The sequence below is a fragment of the Pongo pygmaeus genome, chromosome 15 (assembly GCF_028885625.2).
Source record: "Pongo pygmaeus isolate AG05252 chromosome 15, NHGRI_mPonPyg2-v2.0_pri, whole genome shotgun sequence".
Taxonomy (NCBI): domain Eukaryota; kingdom Metazoa; phylum Chordata; class Mammalia; order Primates; family Hominidae; genus Pongo; species Pongo pygmaeus.
The window spans coordinates 86,721,697-86,734,172 of NC_072388.2; the positions used below are offsets into that span (position 1 = coordinate 86,721,697).

The following is a 12,476-nucleotide window of genomic DNA, read 5'->3' on the forward strand; positions in this document are numbered from 1 at the left end:
ATACAATACCCTGATGAGTTTGATATTAAAAATGGCCCAATTCTTGTACCAGATGAAATTTTAAAAATTGAAGAATGTTAATGTATGTGACTGTGTGTATGTGCGTGTGAAGAAAATCAACCAAAAAAAAAAAAAAAAAACTCAATTGTAACAATTCTGGATGGTCAGAATTTGGAAGAAATGAATAATTGTTAAACGTGCTGTCAATTTTTCACTTAGGCTTATTTCTTACTCCAATTCTACTGGGATGTTCACCTTCTTACAGCATGATTTCAACATGGGATGTTCATCTAAGGATAAGCAATGGAAGCACCTATTTCAATGCTATCTTTGCACCATGGCTTTCATTCAGGCCCATGAAAATCCACTCCTGACAGTTGGGGTCATGTAAAGTCTCAGTGTGTTCAACCTTGATTCTGTGAAGCTTAGCCAAACATCCAGTAACTCAGGGAACTCATTTCTAATTACTCTATTGGTAACCTCAGATTGGAAAGCGTCTAACCTTGGTGGAAGAAGGCCCAAGGGAGAGAAAGGGCATCTCAGGTAGGTTAATGCAGAAAAGAAACAGGGTGAGAACAGGCTGGGCCATACCATGCTCTGCCTCACATAGGAAGAGTAGTGCCACGAAATGTCTAGACTGGTATGTAGCCCTGAAACGGGAGGCCTTCAGCATAGGAAAGTCTGCAGCATGGATTTTGAAGTCACCAAGGATGATGGCATGTGAGGAAACACCTAAGGAAATACGGGTGATATCACTTTGGAAAGTGATTTCCAACACAGAAAACTATGTCAATTACTTTCCAAAAAGTTGGCTCATTCATTTATACATTCAAATAAACATTTATGGAGCATCTATTTTATGCCAGGAGCTATATGGAACTTTAAGAGTATGAAAATAAGCAAAAGAAAATCTTTGTCCTTAAAAAACTTAGAATGTTGGAGTGGTGACTAACAATTTTGTTGATGATGGTTTTGAGCTGTTCAAGACAGGAAGCAGAGAACTGATTAGGATCTGATGATAGAGTAAACCAACAGAGTACAGATAGATAAAGAGGGAGGGAGAGATTTCAAAATATATACTTAGGAGATGATAATCGTCAGTACTTGGTAATATATTGGATACAGAAGATGATTTTATAAAAACAGTAAAAGGTATCTTTCACAGATTTCTAGCTTGAAGAAAACAAGGGATAATATAAATCTCAGGAATCCATTCACTTGACAAATATTTATTAAGCACTTCTTAAATGTCTTCTTAAAAGATGATTTTAGCATAGTTTGTCTGATTGAATCTAGATAATTGAAGTGAACATCTTTCAGAGATTTAGATATTGAAAAGGAACATAAGACAAAATGTAATCCAACCATTCCAAATAAATTATGAAAAAGTAGGCTCAAATAATTATAACATTGAACCACCACCATGTGCCAAGCACTATATATGCTTTATAACTAATCCTTAGGACAGTGACTTTCAGCATCCCCATTCACAAATGAAAAAACTGGAGCTGACAGGGATTAAATGTCTTATCCACAGACTCATACTATTAAGTGGCAGAGGTCAGATTCAAACCCACACCTGCCTAACACCAAATACCATGCACTTCTCACAAAGTTCTCACAAAGTCTTACTGCCTTCAAAGACAATGAGTTGGCACCTCAAGGTTACATAATAAGTAACAGTGTTTGAACTAGAACTTCATTTCAACTCCCTTTTTTAGCTGGCCCTTAACATAACATCATAATAACCTGTGTTATGTTTTAGTTTAGTTCTATTAATTTTAAAGGCATGTGATCCATTGAAAATATTTCCCTCTCCAAAATTTTGTTGTATAACCAGTGCTCTGCATCTAGTACTTGCTCACAAGAGCCAATTGAGTACATTTCATTCCCAACTCTGCATTCAGGGCTGGGAGCTGGAAGCTTGAAATCAGCCATGGTGTGAATATCTGCACCACAGAAATTTAAATAAGCTATAAATTAGGGCTTCTATGAGTTTGTCTTGGAAAAGCGGGTTGTTAAACATTTACCAGAATACCAGCGATGTTTAAATATTTTTAGATACGCATTTGTTACATAAAAGTCAGTTGAGGACTTCAAAATCACTTTCTTAATGTGAGTGAATTGAGGTTTGGCTTAATATAAAATATTTTTATCACCTTTGATGTAACCTGTTGGGTGAATAGAAAACAGTGTTGTCATCATCAGATGCTTTACACACAATACAATTAAAACCACTTACATTCAATTTTAAAATCTATTGATTTATCCCATAATTATTTTTAGTCTATATTTCTCTATACAATCACTTTTGTAAATTTCAAGTTTCTAAATCATAGCATGTTTGGGGGCTACTTTTCTTGTAGTAGATTTACGAAGTTTGGGGAGAGGAGTCTCCAGTTACTTTTTCACAGTGAGATTCCAAGATCTCCTCTTAACATTGACTAAACCATCAGCTCATAGAAGTATATATACAATTGCCATTATATGTTACTATTACATGTGATCATGTGGTCAGTATGATTTCTCAACTACTGCCAAGATGGAATGATTAAATGGCTTTTTGAGCAAAACTACTCAAAGGAAACAGATGCTTTACCTGGTATCACACAGTTCATTGCTCGTGGCTGCATCATAACAGAGAAATTCTCTTTCAAATCAACGAGTGCTACAGTCAAAAGAGACTTTCCATACTTCACGATGGAGATGTGAACAATAATTCTTCCTTTCATTGGAAAAAATGTGCATTTTGATAAACTATGTAGGCACACATTAGCTCAGAATGGTGGATTCAAGGAAAGCATGAATATTAATTTGTAATATTTTGAAAGGGACATGTTTATGGAAATGGGATGATTACTTACTGGTAATTGTGTCATAATAATGTTAGTACTTTATGTACAATCTCAAAAACAAATAACCCACGGAGCCTAGCACCACAATATCATCAGCAGCCCGTCGAAAGCAAATCTTTCTTTGAAGACAAATACCTTAAAGAAAATTAAATGGGAATTTGCAAAGAGTCCTGAATCCCACAGGTACTGGCTCTCTCTAGACAAGCAGGTATCCAAAGAAGGCTCATTCTTGCTGGAATTGCCATAAACAAGCACAATTTGGACTAAAATCCCAGCCAAACTCTGGCTGCTGAAAACTGCTATTGGTTTCTCAATCCTTCCAGGAAAAAAAAAGAGGAAGTTAGAATAATGGAAAAATCCTGTGGTTTGAGGGCAGTTTTGTAAAACCTATAGGATTTTTTAAATTGGGAATTACAAAGCTACATTTTCCAATCTCTGCAAGTCATTCATGGATGCAGGTATTTTTTTTTTCAAGAAAGTAGAAGTACAGCTGTTAAAACAATAAATATTCTCTTTCAGAAAAGACCACATTGACTGCATTATAGGTGCCCTGGAAAAGACCCCACAGCCTGCCACCTTGCATTTGAAAGGACAGGGGTCATGAACCACAGATACAGGACACATGGACATGATAGAAAGAGAACTGGATTTTCATCAGATGTTGTCAATTTCCCAAATCATGCTTTAAAGAAGATATATGTGACAACTAGGGAGTGACACCTCGCAGGTTACCTTCCCATCCTTTCCTATCTCACTTGTATACAGATCCCACAAACATGCATTTTTGATGCATTAGCCCAACACTCTTCCTATTGACTCGAGCTACTAGCATGTGGTTCTCCTTGATCATTGAATTCCAATGCTGTTTTTTCCAGGTTCACTCTTTTCTTTTAAGCACATACTGAGCACTCAAATTCACTGCTTCTCTGTCTTAGCCCAGACTGCCATAACAAAGTACCACAGACTGGGTGGCTTAAACAACAAAAAATTATTTTCTCACAGTTCTGGAGGTTGGAAGTCCAAAATCAAGGTACTTGTAGAATTTGTTTCTCCTGAGGCTTCTTTCTTTGTCTTGAAGATGGCAGACTCTTCCTTGTGTTCCCACATGACCTTCCCCCTGTGCAAGCACCTTCCTGGTATATCTCCCTCTTCTTATAAGGACACCAGCCCTATTGGATTGGGGCCCCAACTTATGACCTCATTTAACCTTAATCACCTCCTTAAAGGCCCTGTCTCCAAATACAATCACATTGAGGGTTAACGCTTCAACATATGAATTTGGCAGGGATACAATTCTGTCCCTCATACTCCTTTCTTTCACTATAGAGGCAGTGGAAAAAATAAGAATACTGAGATATATATATATATATAATATCAGTATTATATACACATATAGATCATATATATGTATATAGATCATATATATACATAATACAGTGAAAAAATATGAATATATAATCAGTATTATATACATATATGTATATAAGATATATACATAGTATACACACACATAGATATATGCATATAAGATATATACATATACACACACACGCAGACACACACACATATATCTCACAGTGACAAATGGCATAAAATCCTGTGAAAAGACCAGAATTTACAGTTAAACAGAGGAGCCTTCAGATTTGCCCCTCACTTGCCCAGCCATGCCTTAACTCCTTATACTGCCTAGTGATGTCCAGTGATGCTCAGCAGTACAGGTTGCATTAGTTCACTGAGATCCAGTTTTCTCACTTATACAAAGGGAATCAATTAAGTCATTTATTCAATATCTCTGTACTGAGCACCTACTATTTTGCAGGCACTATTCCACGTGCTGGGGATATAGCAGTGAACAAAATACACAGAAATTTTTCCCTCTCTATACTCCCTTTCCACCACACAGCACCTCCTTGAGCTTTTGTCCCAGCTGGGGAGACAGAAATAAACAGACAAAGTATGTTGGATGATGCTAAATGCTATGTAGAGAAGTGAACTAAAGGAGCTGAAGAGCATAAAGGGGTAAATTTTAAATAAGGTGGTCAAAAGGGGGTCTCACTGGAAAGGAGGCATTAGAGCAAAGTCTTCTTAGAGATGAGAGAGTATCACATGGTAAGTCATGGAGGCAAGGGGACAATTGCAACTGAGTCCTTGGTGTGTTTCAGGAGGAGCTAGAAGCCAGAGCAGTGACTGGAGAAAAGTGGGCCAGGCAGAATAACAGGACATGACATCAGAGAGGCAAATCCCGGGTATGTTTTATGAAGTGGGGAGCATATGTCCAGGACTCTTATAAGAACTATGCATTTAACTCTGAAATGGGATGGAAGGGTTTTAACTGACTTGACTTTATTGAGAATAAACTTGGGAGAGGGTGTGACAAGGTAGAGGTTGGGAGAACAGTCAGGAAGCCATTCTGACAGTCTAGGACTAGAGAGTGGAGGTGGAGGTGGTTGGTTCTGGATGTATTTTGAAGGTAAAGCCAACAAGATTTTGCTGATGGATTGGGTGTGAGAGTATGAGAGACAAAGACCAAATAGGACACAAGGAGAAAAGTGAAGGAAAAAATGGGGGAAAATGAAGTCATCATTTTTTCTGAGATAGGGAAGAATAGAGAGAGGATAAGGATAAAGTAATCTGAGGTAACCCATTAGACATCCCAGTGGAGAAGTAGAGGAGACACAATATCCCCTTTGTGTAGTTGTTATAAGAATTAATTAACTCAGACTGGGTGCAGTGGCTCATGCCTGTAACGCCGGTACTTTGGGAGGCTGAGGTGGGCAGATCACTTGAGGTCAGGAGTTCAAGACCAGCCTGGCCAACATGGCGAAACTCCGTCTCTACTAAAAAATACAAAAACTAGCCAGGCATGGTGGCAGGTGCCTGTAAGTCCCAGCTACTAGGGAGGCTGAGGCAGGGAGAATTGCTTGAACTCAGGAGGTGGAGGTTGCAGTGAGCCAAGATCATGCTGCTGCACTCCACCCTGGGTGACAGAGCAAGACTCCATTTCAAAAAATAAAAATAAAAAAGGAATTAATTGAATCAAGAGATACAAACGTTAGCTAACACTTATTGACTGTTAGCTGTATCAAGTACTGCTCTAAGTACTTTATCTGTGCCATCTCATTTACTCCTTACAACAATCCAGTGAGAAATATTATTTTTGGCCCTATCTTATTGATAAGAAAACTGAAGTTAACTATTTGCCCAAAGCCATCAGGAAGCTGACAAGGCCCATGCCCTTGACACTAGACTCTCCTGTTTTTCCTGGATAACATGAAATATGCCAAGGTCATTGTGGTAAAATGTCAAAACAGAAAACCTGTGCTGTCTGCAGGTTAATTCTCTACTCAGGTCCTTCTGACTGATGGTTCATGCTGTCCTTTGTGGCATCTGTATTTTCATGGAGCAGGATGCCCAGTATGGTGTCCACACATCTGCAGAGGCAAAACTGGAGCTAATGTGCTGTCTTAGTCCATTTTGTGTTGCTACAATAGAATATCTGAGACTGGGTCATTTATAAAGAACTGAGACCTATTTCTTACAGTTCTTTATACAGATAAATCCAAGGTAGAGGGGCCACATCTGTTGAGGGACTTCTTGAACATCATTCCATGGTGGAAGGTGGAAGGGCAAGACAGTGTGCAAGACAGCAAGAGAAGGCCGAGCTTCCTTTTATAACAAGCCCACTTTCAAGATAACGAACACACTCCTGCAATAATGACATTAATCCATTCATGAAGGCAGAGGTCTCATAACCCAATCAATCACCTCTCAATGGGCTCCAACACTGTTACATTGGGGGTTAAGTTTCGAATGCATGAACTTTAGGGGACACATTCAAACCATAGCATCCAGCTTCTGCTGGTTCATTTTTATAGCAAAACATACATATTAAAGAAATAGAAAAGCAAGAAACAGAGAACAGCAGAGAGTGTAAGAACACGGAAGTGGGAGAGTACAGGCCACCACCATGAAGGCACAAATCTGTAGGGTCCTGGAAAACCACCCAGGTGTCTCCTGTGAGAGCGTGTCTCTAATCTTTTAGATGCAAATTAACAAATAGGCCCAGGACTCCTGAGGGAGAACACCGTGCTCTCCTTCCCATGCTTCTAAACAACAGGAGAGAGACCAAGAGGACGTAAAGGGTGACAGAGGCCATTCATTCTTGCCAGCATGAGAGTTCCCCTCCCGTCCTTCCTTCTTTCACAGTAAGACTCACTCACACTTAGACATTCTCAAGAGTCAGCGTAGAAGGAGCAGGTGAGGCATCTGGATTTAGAATCCTCAAACAGCAAAGCATCACTGATTCTTTCTCAAAACCCACCACGCCCTCACACCCCCACCTCATGAGGCAATAGCTACATTTGTGTGTGTTTCAGCCATTACAATGCAGCAAGCATTTTAGGTCCAGTTCATTTTCAGCCAAAAAGAACCCTTGGGGCACAAAGATTCTAATATCTGAAGGTAAAGGCAAATAGAAAAGAGAGGACTCTTCCCCAGGTGTAGTCACAAAGTTAGGAAGCTTCTGAGTCACATTAGCCAGCTCCTGGCAGGATGTTATCCAAAGAGCCCCTCCCGACCCCACCCCCGGTTGCATGTTATATGCCGTCTTTCCCAACAAAACCTCTCCATTGAGTGACGCTCTCTGGAGAAACGTGCCTCTAATAATCACATAAGAAGCTTGGCAGACAAATGCATGGCCACTGAATCCACTAGTAAAGGAGAATATCCAATAATTTAAAGGAGATTTAAAAAACTCACAGGAGCCTTTAGCTGCTTCCTCGAAGCTGGTACTCAGGTAGCCAGGAGCTTTCTCAGGTCACCTGGGCAGCATCCTGTGGGAACCCAGGTGCTGTCCCCTGCTCACTCTCCCCTGAGTCAACAATCCCTGAGGAAGTGTCCTTTGTTAGCCTGTCCCATGGCTTAATTTTTGCACAAAATACCAGCCTCTAGCATTTGCAGAATGCAGCATGCAAGAGAAGTTGAATCTGGCACAAGGCCTGGACTCACCGGATAACCTTGGGGCTGAGTCTTTTGTTCCTCTAGTCCTTCAGCTCAAAGAGGGGCTGCAATGAGAACCAGAAATGACATTTGAGTTTAAGCCTTTCCCAGGGAAATAAATCACTGTGAAAAGATATACTTGGAAACCCGATTTGGCCTTTTTTCTCTTTTACTTGAATATCCCTTCAGAGGTATAGAAGAAAGTTCACATCACAAAAGCTGCACTTAGAAAGCATTAACTCGGAGGCCAGATCCAAAGAGAAGAAAAAATTTACAGTTAAGGATTAAGCCACTAAGAGCTGGAATAAGAACCTGGCTTTGGGTAGGATCTTCTCTGCAAAGGTCCAGGTTAGTTCTTAATACAACAGCATGTCACACCTCTCAAGCTGGGACTCCTAGCAGATGGCTCAGTGTCTTCCAGGATGGCCCGTGGACCTACAATGGTATTAATGTTTACAAATGAAAAATGCCCCTGCTTTGGTTTCTAGCTTAAATCACCAAGGACACTTCTTTAAAAATTTTTCTTTTTGGATATGACAGATTTTTGTTTCAGGAAAAAAAAATGAAGATTTGCATGAAGCAGAAGCCAAGAGAGTGGAATGGACTGTATTTGTTATCACTGTTATTTGTTTGCTGGTGGTGGGGAGGGCATTTTAAAGTGCAGATAGTAGGGGTTTGGTTTTTGTACCCCAGAAAAAGATTCTATAACAAGGATGTGAATAGAAATATAGTTGACTTTTGAATGCTTGTGGGGGTACCAACCACCCACGCACTGGAAAACCCGCAAATAACTTTTGACTCTCCAAAAACTTAACTACTGATAGCTTACTATTGACCAGAAGCCTTACTGATAACCTAAACAATTGATGAATACATACTTTGTATGTTATATGTATTATATACTGTATTCTTATAGTAAAGTAAGCTAGAGAAAAGGTTATTAAAAATCATAAGGAAGAGAAAATATGTTTACTAGTCAATTAAGTGGAAGTGGATCATCATAATGATCTTTATCCTCATGGTCCTTATGTTGAGTAGACTGAGGAAGAAGAGGAAGAGGAGGGGTTGGTCTTGTGTCTCACAGTGGCGGAGGCAGAAGATGTGAAGGAGGCAGAAGGAGAGGCAGGAGAGACAGGCATATTCAATGTAACTGTTATTGAAAAACATCTGCATATAAAAAAGTGGACCCATGCAGTTCAAATCTGTGTTGAGCAAAGGTTAACTGTAGTTTATTTGAAAGGTGATACCAGGATACTGTTAAGGGAAGGGGTAAGGAAGTGAGACAGGGAAGGAAAGGAAATCAATAAAGTGGGTGTCATTGAGCTGAAGCTCATCCTGCCAGAAAACCCTGGGGGCTGGTGTACATGGTGCACTTCCGATTTTTTGCAGTTGAAGAGCTAAGAAGCCGAGGTATGAATACTTCCTGCCTATCTTTGCTCAAGAACTGCCTCTAGAGCATGAAGACACCACTCTTTCAGCTTCCTCTGCCTGCTGGCTGGGTGTACCCCAGCGCCCAGATCAAAGCCCACAGCTGAAGGTTGGCAGGGGCTGGTAGCCAGCCAGCTTCAGCACATGTCATGAGTGCTAAGGAATAAGAGGGGCACAAACACTACCACTAAAAGTAGACCAGTCACCCATGTAGATTTTTGGTGCATATAGATATTTTTGCCCCAGGGTGACCTTATTTATTTGACATTATAAAATTCTACCAGACAACTATGGAAGCACATGTAATACACATTATACACATGCGCACACACATACATACACATTATGGCAAATGGTCATGATGATGAAATGGGTATTACTCAGTAACCCATACACCAAATTAAAACAGATGAAGGTGTCTGAAATAATAATTAATAAAATGAGCAAATTGTCAACTATAAGGCAGCAGGTGGGAGTCAAGAAGACTGTAGTACAATTTTTGCATTTGTATGTTATTTTTTAGGAAAACAAAACGAGTAATTTTTCATGCACTTATACCATGTATATTCTGACAGCATCCCAATTTTACCTGAAAACAAGTATATTGCCACCAGGTAACAATGAGAATGCTACCTGGAGCTAGTGAATTTAAACTAATATTATTAAGTATATACAAAGAAGCATGTATTGAAATAGCTATTTTATAAATAGAAATAAATGTAATAAGAAAAGAAAGAATTTAAGAAGGGAAAAATGGCCCATATGTGATTTGGGCACTCACTTTCTTAATACAACAAATATGATTTGCCAGAAATTTAAGCACTGAGTATATCACTTGCCATATGCCTCTGTAAAATGGGAAGATACCACTAATTATAGTGCAACCGTCCCAGTAATTAAGAGGGTTCACTCAGGATTGGTAAGTAGAAAGAGATCTGAGAACTATTTGGAAATGTGTTGAAATCACTCATTATTAATGTGAAATTAGTAATGAGACCTAGTCAGACCCTTTAAAAAGATGCACAATGAGGCCAGGCATGGTGACTCACACCTGTAACCTCAGCACTTTGGGAAGCCAAGGCGGGCAGATCGCTTGAGGTCAGGAGTTCAAGACTAGCCAGGCCAATATGGTGAAACCCCATCTCTAACAAAAATACAAAATTAGCCAGGTGTGGTGGCAGGTGCCTGTAATCCCAGTTACTCAGGAGGCTGAGGCAGGAAAAATGCTTAAACTGGGGAAGCAGAGGTTGCAGTGAGCCAAGATCACACTGCTGCACTCCAGCCTAGGATACAGAGCGAGACTCCATCTCCAAAAAAAAAAAAGATGCTCAATGAAAAATGTATTTCCCTCCTATCTAGGGCTCACAATCACCTTCCTCAAAGATAACTGCTGCAAATGGTATTTAGGCCTTTGTTGTGAGCTAAATTGAGTTCCCCTCAAAATTTATATGCTAATACCCTAGCCTCCAGTTCCCCAGAATATGACTGTATTTGAAGACAGGGCCTTTAAAGGGATGATTACGTAAAAATGGAGACATTCGGATGAGCCCTAATCTAATATGAATGGCATCCTTACAAAACAGGGGATTAAGACATATAAAGAGACATCTGATGCATGCTCCCACAGGAAAAACCATGTGGGGACGCAGAGAGAAAGTAGCCACATCTGCAAGCCACAGAGAGGGGCCTCAGAATGAAATCAACCTGGCTGATGTCTTGAGCTTGGACTTCCAGCCTCCAGAACTGTAAGACATTTCTGTTTTCTAAACTACCCAGTCAGTGGTATTTTGTTAATGGCACCCCTAGCAAATACAGCTTTCCTTCAAGAACTCTTCTACACATATTCAATATACACAGATGGTGGATAGATGGAGAGAGAAAGAGGTTAAGATTTATGTTTACTTTTTTCTAACACAAAAAGTTAATCAACAATATAGTGTTCTACAGCTTGCTATTTTTACTTTACAGTATATTGTGAAAATTGTTTCAAATCAGCATATGCAGACGTATGTCATTCTGTTTGACCATTGTACAGTTTTCTTTCCTTTTTTTTTTTTTTTTTTTTAATAAAGACAGTCTTGCTCTGTTGCCCAGGCTGGAGTGCAGTGGCGTCATCTCGGCTCACTGCAACCTCCGCCTTCTGGGTTCAAGCAATTCTCCTGCCTCAGCCTCCCAAGTAGCTGGGATTACATATGTGAACCATCATGCCTGTCTAATTGTTGTATTTTTTTTAGTAGAGATGGAGTTTTGCCATGTTGGCCAGGCTGGTCTTGAACTCCTGACCTCAAGTGATCCACCTGCCTTGGCCTCCCAAAGTGCTGGGATTACAGGCATGAGCCACCATGCCCGGCCACATTGTACAGCTTTCTACTGTATGAATAAACCATAAATTATTTAACCAGTTAAGTCTTGATGGTTATTTAGTTTCTTCTCAGTCTTTAGGACAAGCAATATTATACCTCAGTCTTTACCCATATGTACAAGTAAACCCGGAGAATAAACTAGGTGAACGGCTACATTCTATAAAGACATCCCCCTGGTAGGGCAGAGGTGGATCTATGTCCCTCACCTTCACTTCTCCTGTGTACTATCAATCTTTGGGTTTGTACCTTCCTTTCAATTTGATCTTCCTAGCAAGCCAGTTTAGGGTGTAGGACAGTATACATTAACCCAGCTAGGCAGGTATGATTCTGAGCCAAGTTCCAACAAGATTAAAGAAAGGAGGCCGGGCACGGTGGCTCATGCCTGTAATCCCAGCACTTTGGGAGGCCGAGGCAGGTGGATCACTTGAGGTCAGGAGTTCGAGACTAGCCTGGCCAACATGGTGAAACCCCATCTCTACTAAAAATACAAAAATTAGCCAGATATGGTGGCTCATGCCTGTAATCCCAGCTACTCCAGAGGCTGAGGCATGAGAATTGCTTGAACCTGGGAGGCGGAGGTTACAGTGAGCTGAGATGATGCCACTGCACTCCAGCTTGGGCGACAATGCAAGACTCTGTCTCTAAAAAAAGAAAAAAGGAACAGATTGTAAAAAGAATCTGTGCAGCTGGGCGCAGTGGCTCACACCTGTAATCTCAGCACTTTGGGAGGCCGAGGCAGGCAGATCACCTGAGGTTGGGAGTTTGAGACCAGCCTGATCAACATGGAGAAACACTGTCTCTACTAAAAATACAAAATTAGCAGGGCATGGTG

General features: G+C 40.3%; 1 protein-coding gene across 1 annotated transcript in view; it reads right to left on the reverse strand.

Annotated features, from left to right (window-relative positions):
* LOC129012220 (uncharacterized) overlaps positions 1-12,476 on the reverse strand; it is a 320,478-nt gene that overhangs the window by 304,502 nt on the left and 3,500 nt on the right. Inside the window, exon 2 of the mRNA XM_054447703.2 lies at positions 7,863-7,918. The gene's annotated coding sequence lies outside the window, so the exon portion shown is untranslated. The remainder of the gene's footprint in view (positions 1-7,862; positions 7,919-12,476) is intronic.